The sequence below is a fragment of the Prionailurus viverrinus genome, chromosome E3 (assembly GCF_022837055.1).
Source record: "Prionailurus viverrinus isolate Anna chromosome E3, UM_Priviv_1.0, whole genome shotgun sequence".
In the NCBI taxonomy this organism is placed as follows: Eukaryota; Metazoa; Chordata; class Mammalia; order Carnivora; family Felidae; genus Prionailurus; species Prionailurus viverrinus.
This window is the reverse complement of record NC_062576.1, coordinates 16,141,348-16,156,276: the sequence shown is the minus strand read 5'-3', so window position 1 is coordinate 16,156,276 and position 14,929 is coordinate 16,141,348. Positions and strand designations below refer to the sequence as shown.

Below are 14,929 nucleotides of genomic sequence, written 5' to 3'. Positions count from 1 at the left end.
GAGACAATCTGAAGCAGGCTTCAGGCTCTGAGCTGTCAGCACAGAGCCTGATGTGGAGCTCGAACCCATGAGCTGTGAGATGATGATGTGAGTCAAAGTCAGAAGCTTAACCGACTGAGCCAACCCAGATGATCTCTTGCCCATTTTTAAATTAGGTCGTTCTCTTTTTGTTGAAATTTAAGTGGTTTTTAAAATAGATTTTGTAGGGGTGCCTGGGTGGCTCGGTTGAGCATCCGACTTCAGCTCAGGTCATGATCTCGCGGTTTGTGAGTTCAAGCCCCATGTTGGGCTCTGTGCTGACAGCTTGGAGCCTGGGGCCTGCTTCAGATTCTGTGTCTCTCTCTCTGCCCCTCCCTCACTCACACTCTGTCTCTCTCTCCTTCAAAATAAATAAACATTGAAAAAAATTTTTTAAAAATAAATAAATAAAATGTATTTTGTATACTAGACCTTTATCAGATAAATATTTTGCAAATATTTTCTCCCAGTCCATGACTTGTCTTTTTATTCTCTTAACAGCCTTTTACAGAACAAAAGTTTTTAATTTTAATGAAGTCCAACCTGTCCTTTTCTTTCATGGATCATGGTTTTGCTGTTGTAACTAAAAAGTTATGAAGCCTAGGTTGTCATCATGAAGTCACCTAGATTTTCTCCTGTGTTATGTTTTGGAGGTTTATAGCTTTGTATTTCCCATTTAGGTCTGATTCGTTTTGAGTGAATGTTTGCAAAAGATGTGACGTCTGTGTCAACTTTTATTTTTTTGGCATGTGAATATCCAGTTGCTCCAACACCATTTGTTGAAAAGACTGTCCTTTTCTCCATCCAATTGCTTTTGATCCTTTGTCAAAGATCAGTTGACTCTCTTTGTATGGTTATTTCTGGCCTCCATTCTGTTCTGTTCCATTGATTTATTTGTGTACTCTTTCACCAATATCACTCTGTCCTGATTATTGATTGTTGCTTTGTATTAAGTCCTGAAGTCATGTAGTGTCAGTCCTTCAGAGAACTTAACCCTTTTTGAATTGAGTTGTCTTTATTGTTGAGTTGCAAAATTTCTTTATATATTTTGGATACTAAACCCTTTCAGATATATAATATATAATTATTTTCTGTCATTTTTTTGGTGTTATTTTCACTTTCTTGATGGTGTCCTTTGAAGCACATTAGGTTTTAATTTTGATGAAGCCCGATGTATCTTTTTTCTTTGGTTCCCTCTGACTTGGGTATATCGTATCTAAGAATCCATTGCCTAAATCAAGATCGTATTTACTCTGTAACTTCTAAAAATTTTATACATTTAGGTCTTCATCCATTTTGAGTTAATTTTTATATATGGTGTGAAGAAGGGGTCCAACTTCACCTTTTTGCATGTGAATATCCATTTGTCCTAGTACCATTTGTTGAAACCTATTTCCCTCCAAGTATTCTGTCCCTGCAAAGAAAGTGATTACTAAGTTTCATCAGTCAGGTCCTATGGACTACTTAGTTATTTGTCATCTTGGGCCCTTATTAAATATGATAATTTACAGCAGCCTCTAGCCCCTTTAGACTTCACTGTATTGTTTAGAAGAGGGGTCTGCAAACTGTTTTGTAAAGGAGCAGATAATATTTTAGGCTTTGTAGGTCATAGGATTAGTGTCACAGCTATTTAGTTCTGATATTACAACATGAAAGCAGCTATGGATAATTTATAAATAGAGGACTGTGACTGTGTTCCAGTAAAACTGCAAAACCAGGCAACAGGCTATTATTTGCTGATCCCTTGTTTAGATGGTTCTGGAGTCATGAGGTCTTCAGTGTGGCTTATTTTTCTGCAAGACATCTGGGATTTTTCTATAAATGCTACAAGGGCTGCCATGCCCAATCCTGGTTGAGATTCTACCTACTAGCCTGATACAGAAATGTCATGGAGTGTGTTTACTTTTGACTGCCTTATCTACCGCATGCAAGGAGGTTGCCTTAAGGATTCTGTGCTTTGTCACAACTACTCTGTTGCATCCACACGACTCCTGAAACAGAATGCTACGGGCACCAGTGACAGTCACAACAAAGTTTATTACAATGAGAGGCAAGGCCAACCGATCGGGACCAACACTCTTGATAAGAGTGCGGCCCCGAACAGCCGGGGTACAGAGTTTTTATAACCGATCACATCGTTTTATCATCACCTGAGAACAGAACAAAGAAACAGGTTCCAGATGAGTTAGAAACAGTTGCCTAATGAGGTGTTTACTTTAGACTTTCTGCCTCTCAGTTGCAACCAGTGGATCTCCTTGACCCTGCCTCTGACGCTCTTTTCTTTGAACTTTTGTTTCCTTAATTGGTGAAGCCTAATTTACAAGGGTATGAGGCATAGTTTACCAGAGCAAAGCAAGGCTGTTATCTCTTAACCTTCAGTGTCAACACAAAGCTGTTATTTTTCAAGCTAAGCATTAGCCCTACACTACAATTTAACCCTTACAACTATAATTTTGGGTATCTAGTTCAACAAAGTTTTGTTGAGCACACAGTATGTGCCAGGATCAGTGCTGTATATTTTGGCCACATAGTCAAGCCTCAAGCTGCATATTGCCTACAAGATACTAACCTGTTTCCTCTCTGATCTATTGTGTACCCTGCCTGTGCTTAATATCCTAAAGTACTTTTTCTTTACATCATATCATCAGCTCAAAAATTGGAAGTCTTTCTATAGCACTGAGAATAAAAATTCTGTAGTGACATCAACAAAATGGAGGGCTAGGAAGCTCTCGTTCTCCCACAGAGACCATGAAAACAACCAAAAGCCAGCTAACATGAGCTTATGGGAGCTCAGGAAAACAGTCACATCTACAGTAACCAAGTGAATGTGAGGTCAAGAAAAAGCTACATTCAAAATGGTAAGAAAATTCATGAAAGTTTTGCTTACCCTTGTCCCTCCACCTCTGGGCAATCTCAGTCTGGCGGTGGCAGCAGCCCATTTTCCAACACCCCCCCCCCCCCCCCCACACACACACCTTAAACTGAAGGGAACAGAACAAATCTTACTTGCAATGTTCTAACTTGTCTGGGGGCTGCCTAAAGGACTAGTTTCTTTTCCCCATAATTGGAGTTCTGCAAAGGAAACGTGGCAGAAAGTGGCAGGAACTGCTCATAACATCTATAGAAAGACTATGATTCACAGACATCTGGGGCAAGACATTGAGGGTGGAGACACACGATCGATAATCTGAGGCCCCAAGGAGAAATTGGAGTGAAACTGGGAAATGAAGACATAAAAGCAGCATGTATAGGGAGGAACTGTAAACAGGTACACAAACCCAGGTGAGATGCAGGCTAAAACACCTGAAGACTTAGTTTTCTCCTTTGATCCCGAAGCTCAGAACATATCCTACTAATTAGTAAAAGAATACACTGACACAGACCCAGTCTGCAAAGACTGGGAGAAGTGGCTGTTTTTCACCTGCCCAATTTTCTACCAAAGAAAGTAAACACAAGAAGCAGGATAACCTGCGCCTATTCAGAAGAAGAAAATGAAGTGGCAGGAATCCTCCCTGAAGAAATGCAGGCATCAGAATTATTAGATAAAGGCTTTAAAATAACCAAAATATGCTCAAGCGGTTAAAATGAACAAAAAAAACTAAAGGAAGTTAGGAAAACAGTAAATCAATAAAATGAGAACAGTAACAAAGAGAAATTATAAAAAGGATCCAAACAAATTTTGGAGCTGAAAAACAATAATAGGAAATTTCATTGTAAGGGTCAACAACAGATTTGAGCAGACAGAAGAATCAGCAAACTTGAAAGTAGCACAGTTGAAATTACCTTGTCTGAGGAGCAAAAAGAAAATGAAGAAACAAACACCTTGAGGGACTTAGGGAATGTCTTCAAAAGGACAAATATCAACATATAAGAGCACGACAAGAAGAGACAAAGAGAAAGAGATTATATGAAGAAATAACAGCCAAAAATTACCCAAATTTGAAGAAAGGCAATCTAAAGAGCAAAAATTTAAATTCCCAAGTAGGAGAAAACTCAAAAGACCCACAGCAAGACACATTAAAATCAAACCATAGGAAGACAGAGAATGGAATGGAAACCAGCAAGAGAAAGGTGGCTTGTCACCTACAGAGACCCTCAACAATATTATCAGCCACTCTCTTAGCAGAAACCTTCGAGGCCAGAAGGGAATGGGACAATGTCTTTAAAGTGTTGAGAGAAAAAAAACCCAGTGTGAATTCTATACCTGGCAAAATTGTCCATCAAAACAAGAGAGACCCACCTCACACCCATTAGGATGGCTTCTATCAAACCAAACAGAAAATAACAAGTGTGGAGAAAATGGAACCCTCGTGCCCTGTTGATGGGAATGTAAAATGGCTTAGCAGTCCAAAAACAGCAAGACACATCCTCAGAAAATTAAACAGTATTACCATATGATCCAGCAATTTTCCACCTCTGGGTATATACTCAAAGAATGGAAAGCAAGCTCTCAAAGACATATTTGTACACCCATGTTCATAGCAGCATTATTCACAATTCCCTAATCAAGGAAGCAAACCAAGTGTCCACTGGCAGATTAATGGGTAAACAAAATGTGGTATACACACTCAATGAAATACTAGTCAGCTTTAAAAAGGAAGAAAAATCTAACACAGGGTACAACATGGATGAATCTTGAGGCTATTATGCTAAGTGAAATAAACCAGTCACAAAAAAAATACCGCATGGTTCTACTTATATGAGATACCTAGAATAGAGCCAAACTCATAAACACAAAAGTAGAACGGTAGTTGTCACGGACTGAGGGGAGGAAATGATGGGTTACTGTTGTATAATGAGCTTACAGTTTCAGTTTTGCAAGATGAAGAGTTCTGGAAATAGGTTGCACAATAATGTGAATATATTAACACTAATGAGCTGTACACTTAAAGTGGTGAAGATAGCAAATTTTATATTTTTATCACAATTTTAAAATATTTTGGGAGGTGCCTGGGTGGCTCAGTCAGTTGAGTGACCAACTCTTGGTTTCAACAAAGGTCACGAGTTCATGTTTCATGGGTTCAAGCCCCGCATCATGCTCTGTACTGATGGTGCAGAGCCTGCTGGGGATTCTCTCCCCCTCTCTCTGCTCCTCCCCCTCTCATGTTCTCTCAAAATAAATAAACATTAGAAAAATATTTTTAATGAGGGAGAAATTAAGACTTTCCTAGATAGACAAAAGCTGAAGGAGTTTATTACCACTAGATCTGACCTACAAGAAATTCTCAGGGAAGAACTTTAGGTTGAAATGAGAGGACTCTGGGTAGTAATTCAACATCATATGAAGATATAAAGCTCTCCAGCAAAGGTAAATACAAGGGCAAATATAAAAACCAGTATTGTAATTTTGGTTTGTAATTTTGTTTTTTATTCTTTTATAGGATTTAAAAGAGAAAAGCATAAAAAATCATAAGCCTATGTTAAAAGGTGCCCATTATATAAAGATGTAATTTGTGACATCAGTAACAATGTGGAGAGGGGTAGAGGTAGAGCGGTAAACGTGTTTTTGTTTGTGATTAAAAAAAAATGTTTTAAATGTTTGTTCATTTTTGAGAGAGAGAGAGAGAGAGCATGAATGGGGAAGGAGCACAGGAAGAAAGGGAGACACAGGATCCAAAGCAGGTACCAGGCTCTAAGCTGTCAGCCCAAATCGGGGCTTGAACTCACAAACTGAGCTGAGCTGAAGTCTGATGCTTAACCAACTGAGCCATCCAGGTGCCCCCCCACCCACCTTTTCTTTTAAAATTTTTAACATTTATTTATTTTTGAGAGACAGAGCAAGAGCAGGGGAGGGGCACAGAGAGAAAGGGAGACACAGGATCCAAAGCAGTGGTTTGTGATTTAAATCTGTATCAATGAAAATAGATTCTTATAACATTAGGATGTTATGTATAATCCCCACGATAACCACAAGTAAAATATTTCAAAACTACACAAAAGGAAATGAGAAAGGAATTAAAATATGTCACAAAAACAATAAAAATTGGGGCGCCTGGGTGGCTCAGCCGGTTGAGCGTCCGACTTCAGCCCAGGTCATGATCCCAGGCTTCGCAGATTTGAGCCCCATGTCGGGCTCTGTGCTGACTGGCTCTGTGGTTCAGATTCTGTGTCTGTCTCTCTCTCTGTCCCTCCCCTACTCTGTCTCTTGGTCTCCCAAAAATAAATAAACATTAAAAAAAATTTTTTTTAAAACAGTAAAAGTCAACTAAACAAAAAGGAAGGTGGCAATTAAAGAAACGAAGGACAAAAAAAGCTATTAGACATACAGAAACAAACAACAAAAGGGCAAAAGTAAGTTCTTCCCTATCAGCAATTACTTTATTTTTTAATTAATTAATTAATTAATTAATTTACTGTTTAATTTACATCCAAGTTAGCATATAGTGCAACAATTTCAGGAGTATATTCCTTAATGCCTCTTACCCATGTAGCCCCTCCACCACAACCCCTCTAGCAAACTCTGTTCTCTATATTTAAGAGTCTCTTATATTTTGTTCCCCTCCCTGTTTTTATATTATTTTTGCTCCCCGTCCCTTATGTTCATTTGTTTAGTATCTTAGATTCCTCATATGAGTGACATCATATGATATTTGTCTTTCTCTGACCAATTTCGCTTAGCATGATACCCTCTGGTTCTATCCATGTAGTTGCAAATGGCAAGATTTCATTCTTTTTGATCACCGAGTAATACTGCATTATATATATATACCACATCTTCTTTATCCATTCATCCGTCGATGGACATTTAGGCTCTTTCCATACTTCGGCTATTGTCAATAGTGCTGCTATAAACATAGGGGTGAATGTACCCCTTCTAAACAGCACACCCGTATCCCTTGGATAAATACCTAGTAGTGCAATGGCTGGGTCGTGGGATGGTTCTATTTTTAATTTTTTGAGGAACCTCCATACTGTTTTCCAGAGTGGCTGCACCAGTTTGCATTCCCACCAGCAGTTATCAGCAATTACTTTAAATGTAAACAGATTAAACTCCTTGACTTAAAGGCACAATTTGACAGAATAGATTTTTAAAGCATGATTCAATTGTTCAGCGCTGTTTCCAAGTGACTCCCTTTAGATCTAAGGACACAAATAGAGTAAAAATGAAAGGATAGGAAAAGATATTTCATGCAAATGGTAACCAAACAAGAGCAGTAGTGAACATACTGATATAAGACAAAATAACTTTAAATTTTTAAAAGATTATAAGAGACAAAGATATATTAATAAAAGATTCAATACAGCAAGAAGATATGACAATTAAAAACATGAATGTACTTAATAACAAAACATCAAAATATTTGAAGCAAAACTGACAGAATTGAAGAGAGAAATAGATAGCTCTAGAGTAATAGTCGGTGATTTCAGTGCCACTTTCTTTTTCTTTTCTTTTTTATTTTTTAAAATTTACATCCAAATTAGTTAGCACATAGTGCAACGATGATTTCAGGAGTAGATTCCTTAGTGCCCCTTCCCCATTTAGCCCATCCCCCCTCCCACAACCCCTCCAGTAACCCTGTTTGTTCTCCATATTTATGAGTCTCTTCTGTTCTGTCCCCCTCCCTGTTTTTATATTATTTTTATTTCCCTTCCCTTATGTTCATCTGTTTTGTCTCTTTAAAAAAAATTTTTTTTTAGTATGTATTCATTTTTGAGAGAGAGAGACAGGGTGTGAGTGGGGGGAGGGGCAGAGAGACAGGGAGACACAGAATCTGAAGCAGGCTCCAGGCTCTGAGCTGTCAGCACACAGCCCGACATGGGGCTGGAACCCACGGAATGCAAGATCATGACCTGAGCTGAAGTCGGATGCTTAACTGACTGAGCCACCCAGGCGTCCCCATCTGTTTTGTCTCTTCAAGTCCTCATGTGAGTGAAGTCATATGATTTTTGTCTTTCTCTGACTGACTAATTTCACTTAGCATAACACCCTCCAGTTCCATCCACGTAGTTGCAAATGGCAAGATTTCATTCTTTTCGATTTCTGAGTAATACTCCATTATATATATATATATATATATATATATATACACACACACACACATATATAATATATATATAACATATTATATATTATATATATATACACACCACATCTTCTTTATCCATTCATCCATCGATGGACATGTGGGCTCTTTCCATACTTTGGCTATTGTCGATAGCGCTGCTATAAACATGGGGGTGCATGTGTCCCTTTGAAACAGCACACCTGTATCCTCTGGATAAATGCCTAGTAGTGCAGTTGCTGTGTCGTAGGGTAGTTCTATTTTTAGTTTTTTGAGGAACCTCCATACTGTTTTCCAGAGTGGCTGCACCAGCTTGCATTCCCATCAGTACCACTTTCAATAATGATAGAAACCCAGACAGAATCAATAAGGAAATAAAGGACCTGAACAATACTATAAGCCAGTTGAACATAGCAGACAATAGGAGCAGGATACATAATTTTTTCAAGTACACATGGAGCATTCTCTAGTAAACACCATAGGTTAGATAGGCCACAAGACAAGTCTTAATACATTTTTAAAACTACTGAAATTATATAAAGTATGTTGTCCTATTACAATGGAATGAAATTAGAAATCAACAGAAGGAGAACTGAAAAATTCTCAATTATGTAGAAATTAAATAACATAGTATTTAAAAACCAATTGGTCGGGGCGCCTGGGTGGCTCAGTCGGTTAAGCGTCTGACTTCAGCTCAGGTCATGATCTCGCGGTTGGTGGTGTTGAGCCGCATCAAGCTCTGTGCTGACAGCTCAGAGCCTGCTTGGGTTTTCCTCCCTCTCTCTCTGCCCCTCTGCCAGTCATTCTCTATCTCTCTCTCTAAATAAAAATAAACTCAAAAAAATAAAATCCTTAAAAAAGACGTTATACTAAGTGAAATAAGCCAGACACAAAAGGACAACTGTTACATCATTCCACTTATACGAGATACCTGAACAGCCAAATTTGTAGAGGTAAAAAGTAGAGTGGTAGGGGCCAGGGGCTGGGCAGAGAGGGAAATGGGGAGTTAACTATTTCATGGGTACGGAATTTATTTTGGGAAGATGAAAAAGTTCTGGAGATGATGGTGGTGAATGTACTTAATGCCACTGACCTGTACGCTTAAAAATAGTGAAAATGGTAAATTTATGTTATGTGTATTTTACCCCAGTAAAAACATTTTTTTTAGAAAACCAGGGTATGGAAGACAGAAGAAACAGATATGTTAACAAGAAACATTGGTGTAGGGGCGCCTGGGTGGCGCAGTCGGTTAAGCGTCCGACTTCAGCCAGGTCACGATCTCGCGGTCCGTGAGTTCGAGCCCCGCATCGGGCTCTGGGCTGATGGCTCAGAGCCTGGAGCCTGTTTACGATTCTGTGTCTCCCTCTCTCTCTGCCCCTCCCCCGTTCATGCTCTGTCTCTCTCTGTCCCAAAAATAAATAAACGTTGAAAAAAAAAAATTTAAGAAACATTGGTGTAGTTAAAACTGAGCACCACTTTGGCCCTGAGCCTCCTGGAACCAAGAGAAAAGATGTATTCCTCTCACAGTGCCAAGAATGTGTTGAATGGTTCAGTAGTTTAATGGAAACTATTGCACTGGTTTAAGTTATAGCAGCTAAAATTCTGAACTATATACACGCATAAGTAGATCATGATAGTAGAAAGTTAAACATTGAATAAAAAAATACATAGACCAAAAGTCAGAGATTATGATTCTTTGGTTAATAGAGGAAACAAGGATTTTTAGAAAGCAATATGTATTCAGAGTCTTCATTTTCTGTCCTATAGATTAGTGATTTTTACACTGTATTCTATTCAACCCTTAAATTACTAAGAGCTTTAGAAGCCAATTCCTGGATCTCAAGATCAGACAAAAGAGTAGGATTGTAATAGGCACCCTTTCCAATACAATCAGACCAATCATGCTTCAGATTTCCTCCAGAATAGGGTCATATTACTGTAGTTATATGTTGAAAACCACTTAAGAGAATATATCCTTGAATTAAGATTGAAATCTTATTACTTAGGAGTATAAAGCTCAATATTTTGTTTGTTTTTAGAATCAGGTGTACTGTTTGCCTAAATAATATTAAAAAGTAAAACTGTAAATTAATATGCAATGCATGCATGTCTTTGAAAAACATTAAAGATATTTTATTTTGCTACTGTGACCAAGGGAAATTAAGATTTAGAAAAATACAGATTGTAGTATCGTTCATTCCAAAAATGGTTCTAGGCATATGAAATACAAAAATAATTTAGAGTATCTCTGTTTTTAAAGGCACTCATAGTCCACTGAGAGATAATATGCTGGCTCTTGTAATACTGCTTAATAAATACCAAGAGAAAGGAAAACATACTATGGAAACACATTGGGAGTGGCATGTAACATGGAGATTGCTCCAGGAAAGAGGGAGTATCACAGAAATTTATGTAGAATAAATAAAACCTTTGAACTATCTCAAATGTTGAGTGGAAGTTAGCCATGTATTATGGGTTGAATTGTGTTCCCTACAAAAAAGATATTTTGGCATTCTAACATAGTACCTCAGAATGTGACCTTATTTTGGACATAGGGTTCTTTACATAGGTAATCAAGTTAAAATGGAGTCATTAGGGTGGGTGCTAATCCAATATGCTGAAACCTTTATAAGAGGGAAATTTGAACGCAGAGATACAAGTACAGAAAAGATCATGTGAAGAGACACATGTGGAAGATAGCCATGGACTGCCAAGCAGAGAGCTCTTAGAAGAAACCAACCCCCTTGACATCTGTAAATTGGTGAATGTAATTGATTTGGGACTTCTAGCCTCCAGAACTGTGAGACAATAAATTTGGTGTTAATTCTTTTTTAACAAAAAGGATAAAAATCTAAGCATTTAACCCTAGCATTCTAGGTCATTCCACAATCTGTCTCTTGATAAAATTTCCAACTTTATTAGTTCCCTGCACAACTCTTCATTCCAGCTGAATGGCTTCACTCATTTATTTACTCAACAAGCTTTTGAGTGTCTACCATGCAAGGCTTAGAGCTGAGTAGTGAAGTATAACATGACTCTGACATCCAGAGTCTGTCTAAAGGAAGTTTTTTGGTTTTTTTGGTTTTTTTTTTTTAAATTTATTTTTAAGACAGAGAGAGACAGCATGAACGGGGGAGGGGCAGAGAGAGAGAGGAAGACACAGAATCGGAAGCAGGCTCCAGGCTCTGAGCCATCAGCCCAGAGCCTGACGCGGGGCTCGAACTCACGGACCGCGAGATCGTGACCTGGCTAAAGTCGGACGCTTAACCGACTGTGCCACCCAGGCGCCCCGGAAGTTTTATATTCTAGGGGGAGAGATGCTAAATGACCAATTTCACAACTCACCATTTAATTATAGCTATGGTAAAAATTGGAAAAACAAAAAAAGGAAATAGAGGACCTGACCCAGTCTGGGAGAATCAGGGAAGGTTCTTGGAGAAAGTAATGTTTGGACTTGAAGGATGAGATAAGTTGGGCAGTAAAGGAAAGAACATTCCTTGAAGAGATGTTTGTGTCTTCCCGTCTCTATGGTTTGTGTACGTGGTGCCATCTGCTTGTACTACATGCTTTCTTCAAGAATCCAAATTCTAACTCAAAATTTGGCTCATATCCTCCCTTCTCCAGAAAGCCCTTCCTGATCATCTTATGCTGAAGTATTCTCTCCTCGCTATAAACTGGACACATTTGTTGGTTATTAGTTATAAGCCATGCATGGCTTTGTGATGGTTTCACAATTCTTGCCTTGCCCTGTTATATAAATTGAGAAGTCACCCTTGATTCCCGCCTCCGTCCAGTTCACTAGCAAGTCACTTCTGTTTTAATTCCATGCAGAATTTTCTGAGAAGACAATGATTAGAGGAGTTGGTTTAAATAATCATAACTTCTCTCTATTGTAAGATAAAACACAGCTACAGCTACTAAAAAAAAACCCATATAAGTCATGTGAATTATAAGGGGATACATTATAAAGAGAACTTATAATTATGATTAATAGCTTAATGAATTCTAACAAGAACACCCTTATAACTAACACTCAGGTCAAGAAATAAAACTCTGCCAGTCACTCAGAAACCCTCCTTTCACCCTGTCCCAAATACAATTGCCTTCGTCCTGCATAAAGTGTCCACAATCCTGAACTTTACGGCAGCCACTTCACTGGCTTTCTTTACAGTTTTGTTACCCAAGTGTGCATCCCCCACCACAATAGTTTTCTCTTGCAGTTTTGTTGTTTTTTTTAAACCTACCTTGTACGCCTCTTCATCTTCAGGATCTCTCACCATGCCTTTCTTTTTCTTACAATCTCATGGCCAACATCCCAGTTTGTTTGACCTACAGAGTCCTGGATTTTGCTGGTGGCATACTCATGGTGCAGTTGAACTTGTGCCTCTGTCTTATGTTTTTCCAACCATTTAGCAACTGGGTCCAGAGACTTGGTCAGATTCAGGGTTGATCCCTTTGGCAAGACTCGAAGTGGTATCGTGTTCTTTCAGCAAGGGGTGTTATAGTCTCTGCATTGTCTGTGATATTAGCAGCTGTTGATGCTCAGTGCCTGGATCGATTAATTTGCTGGGGGATGCACGATGGTGGTATTCTAATTCTATCACTTTTTCTTTCTTTATGAAATGGAATATTTTTATAACGAGATATTTTTCCTCATCTTCTATTGGTTACCCATTTGGGGGAAATATAATTACAAATCAGATCTCCTGCCAACACAGAAATTTCCTTCTACAAAATATAGGCAAGAGAGGAAATGGTTTCATTATTGAATAAGCATTTAACCAGACTGCAGTGCACATAATAGCAATCCATCAAGGAGACTGCAAAGAAAAATAAATCTGCTTGTATACAGCCAGGCAAATAAAATCCATTACATACATGTTAATTGTCTTCATCAACAGGAAAAATAAAACTTGTCTCTTTATGACAAGCAGGATGTTACATTATGGAGCCAAGCACCTAGGCTTAAAATTCCAAAGAGACAAGTTCACATTTCAAGGAGATGGCCTCCAAGAAAGGCATTCCTGGTATGAGGTCTGTTTAACTTTTTTAAAGAGTTACATATATCTCAGAGAGACAGAGAAAGCATTTATAATTTCAGGTTTTCTAAAAGAAAACGAAATGCTGAAAAGAAGGAAGAAGGGGAAGAAGGAAGGGGAACATTCTCTTCCTTAAGCACCAGCGGTTTAAAAAAACATTTTTTTTTTTTTTTAGATTTTTGTTTACCCTACACTAGGGTAGGGAAAGCGAGATACATGTTTGAATCTTTCCTTTTATTTACCTATTTTCAAAATAATGACTTGGCTCCTAAATATCCTCCAAAGGTGACCAGTTAGTTTTGTTTGTTTTAAGCACCATTACTAACCCAGGGGCTTAACCCATTATTGATGGGTTTCAATCTACACAATCATTATCCTTAGTGCGGCTCAAATAGTCCTCTGGTCCACGGGGGCCTCTTCAAAGTTGGCTCCTGAGTTTCTCTGAGAGCTGCCTTGTGATCTGCTATGCGAAGAGTTCCAGGCTCATCTTGCACCTTTCCTACCCTTGAATCCTTTGTTTCTTCAAAAAGCCCTGGTTTCTTCTAGGGCAAAATGGTATTTCAAGATCATCTATGCAGTGCCACTGGATGGTCATTGTGTCTACCTCGCTTCTAGGCCTTTTCGGTCAACAAAGCTAGGAATTTAGATACAAGTTGTGTTGTAAAAGGGAGGTAAAATACACAAAATATATACATATACGAATATATTTATGCGAGGATGATACGTATATATGTACATCTTAAAAGATAACTTCTGAGTTCGTCCTGATGCTACTTCCACTTGAGATTCAGGGTTTTTACTTAAACTCTTCTATAGGATAGAATTAGAATTATTTATTTACTTTATGCACCTTAAATATATAACAATCTCAGAATAACAAAAGTAATACTACCACTACCGATGTGACTGAAAATACTTAAATATATTTTTTGTATATGCCTTCCCTTTTACCCTGCATTATAATCATTCTATACACACATGACCGGAAGTATAACCGTTACTTCTTTTAACCTTTATTTAGTCTTAGTTCCACAGCTGACTATACATATCTATAATGCTCCTCACCATACCTTATGTTGACATCGCTCTAGTTTTGGTTATGCTATGTTCATACCTCTCATTTTGGTTATCTGAGACTGTTCTTTAGCAGATTCTTCAGTAAGAGTTCATGGAAACAATATCTCGAATGTTGATAATAGTACATGCTCTTTACATTTAAAAGTGAGTTTTTCTGGGGTGTCTGGGTGGCTCAGCCGGTTAAGCTTCCGACTTTGGCTCAGGTCATGATCTCACGGCTCTTGAGTTCGAGCCCCGAGTTGGGCTCTGTGCTGCCAGCTCTGAGCCTGGAACCTGCTCCAGATTCTGTGTCTCCCTTTCTCTCTGGCCCTCCCCTACTCACACTCTGACTCTCTCTCTCTCTCTCTCTCCCTCAAAAATAAATAAACATTAAAAAAATTTATAAAAGTCAGTTTTGCTAGATATAAAGTCCTTGGGTCACATTATCTTTTCCTTGAATATCTTAATCATTTTATTTTCTCCTATTCTTATCAAGTATTGCTCTTAAAAAGTCTAGCAATGTCCACATTGCCCAGATGCCAAAGGATGTTTTTCTCCTGAAAGTCTAGTGAATTTATTTTTTTAGTTAATTTATTTGGAGAGAGAGAGAACAAGTAGGGGAGGGGCAGAGAACAAGGGAGAGAGAGAGAATTCCAAGCAGGCTCCACACTGAGCCACCCAGGTACCCTGAAAGCCTGGTGAATTTGTTAGTATGTCTCGACACTGGGTTTGGGTCAAGAATTCTTAGGTACATGGTGTGTGTGTGTGTGTGTGTGTAGTTTCAAATATCAATTCAGGAACATTTTCTTAAAT

The 14,929-nt window shown here is 38.4% G+C and overlaps 1 long non-coding RNA gene across 1 annotated transcript in view; it reads right to left on the bottom strand.

The window, feature by feature from the left end:
- The window catches only part of LOC125154415 (uncharacterized), a 29,339-nt gene extending 15,228 nt beyond the window's left edge, over positions 1-14,111 (bottom strand). The window contains exons 1-2 of the long non-coding RNA XR_007147787.1: positions 14,101-14,111; positions 364-374 (exon numbers count right to left, since the gene is read on the bottom strand). This is a non-coding gene — a long non-coding RNA (uncharacterized LOC125154415). The remainder of the gene's footprint in view (positions 1-363; positions 375-14,100) is intronic.
- Between the last annotated feature and the right edge of the window lie 818 nt (positions 14,112-14,929).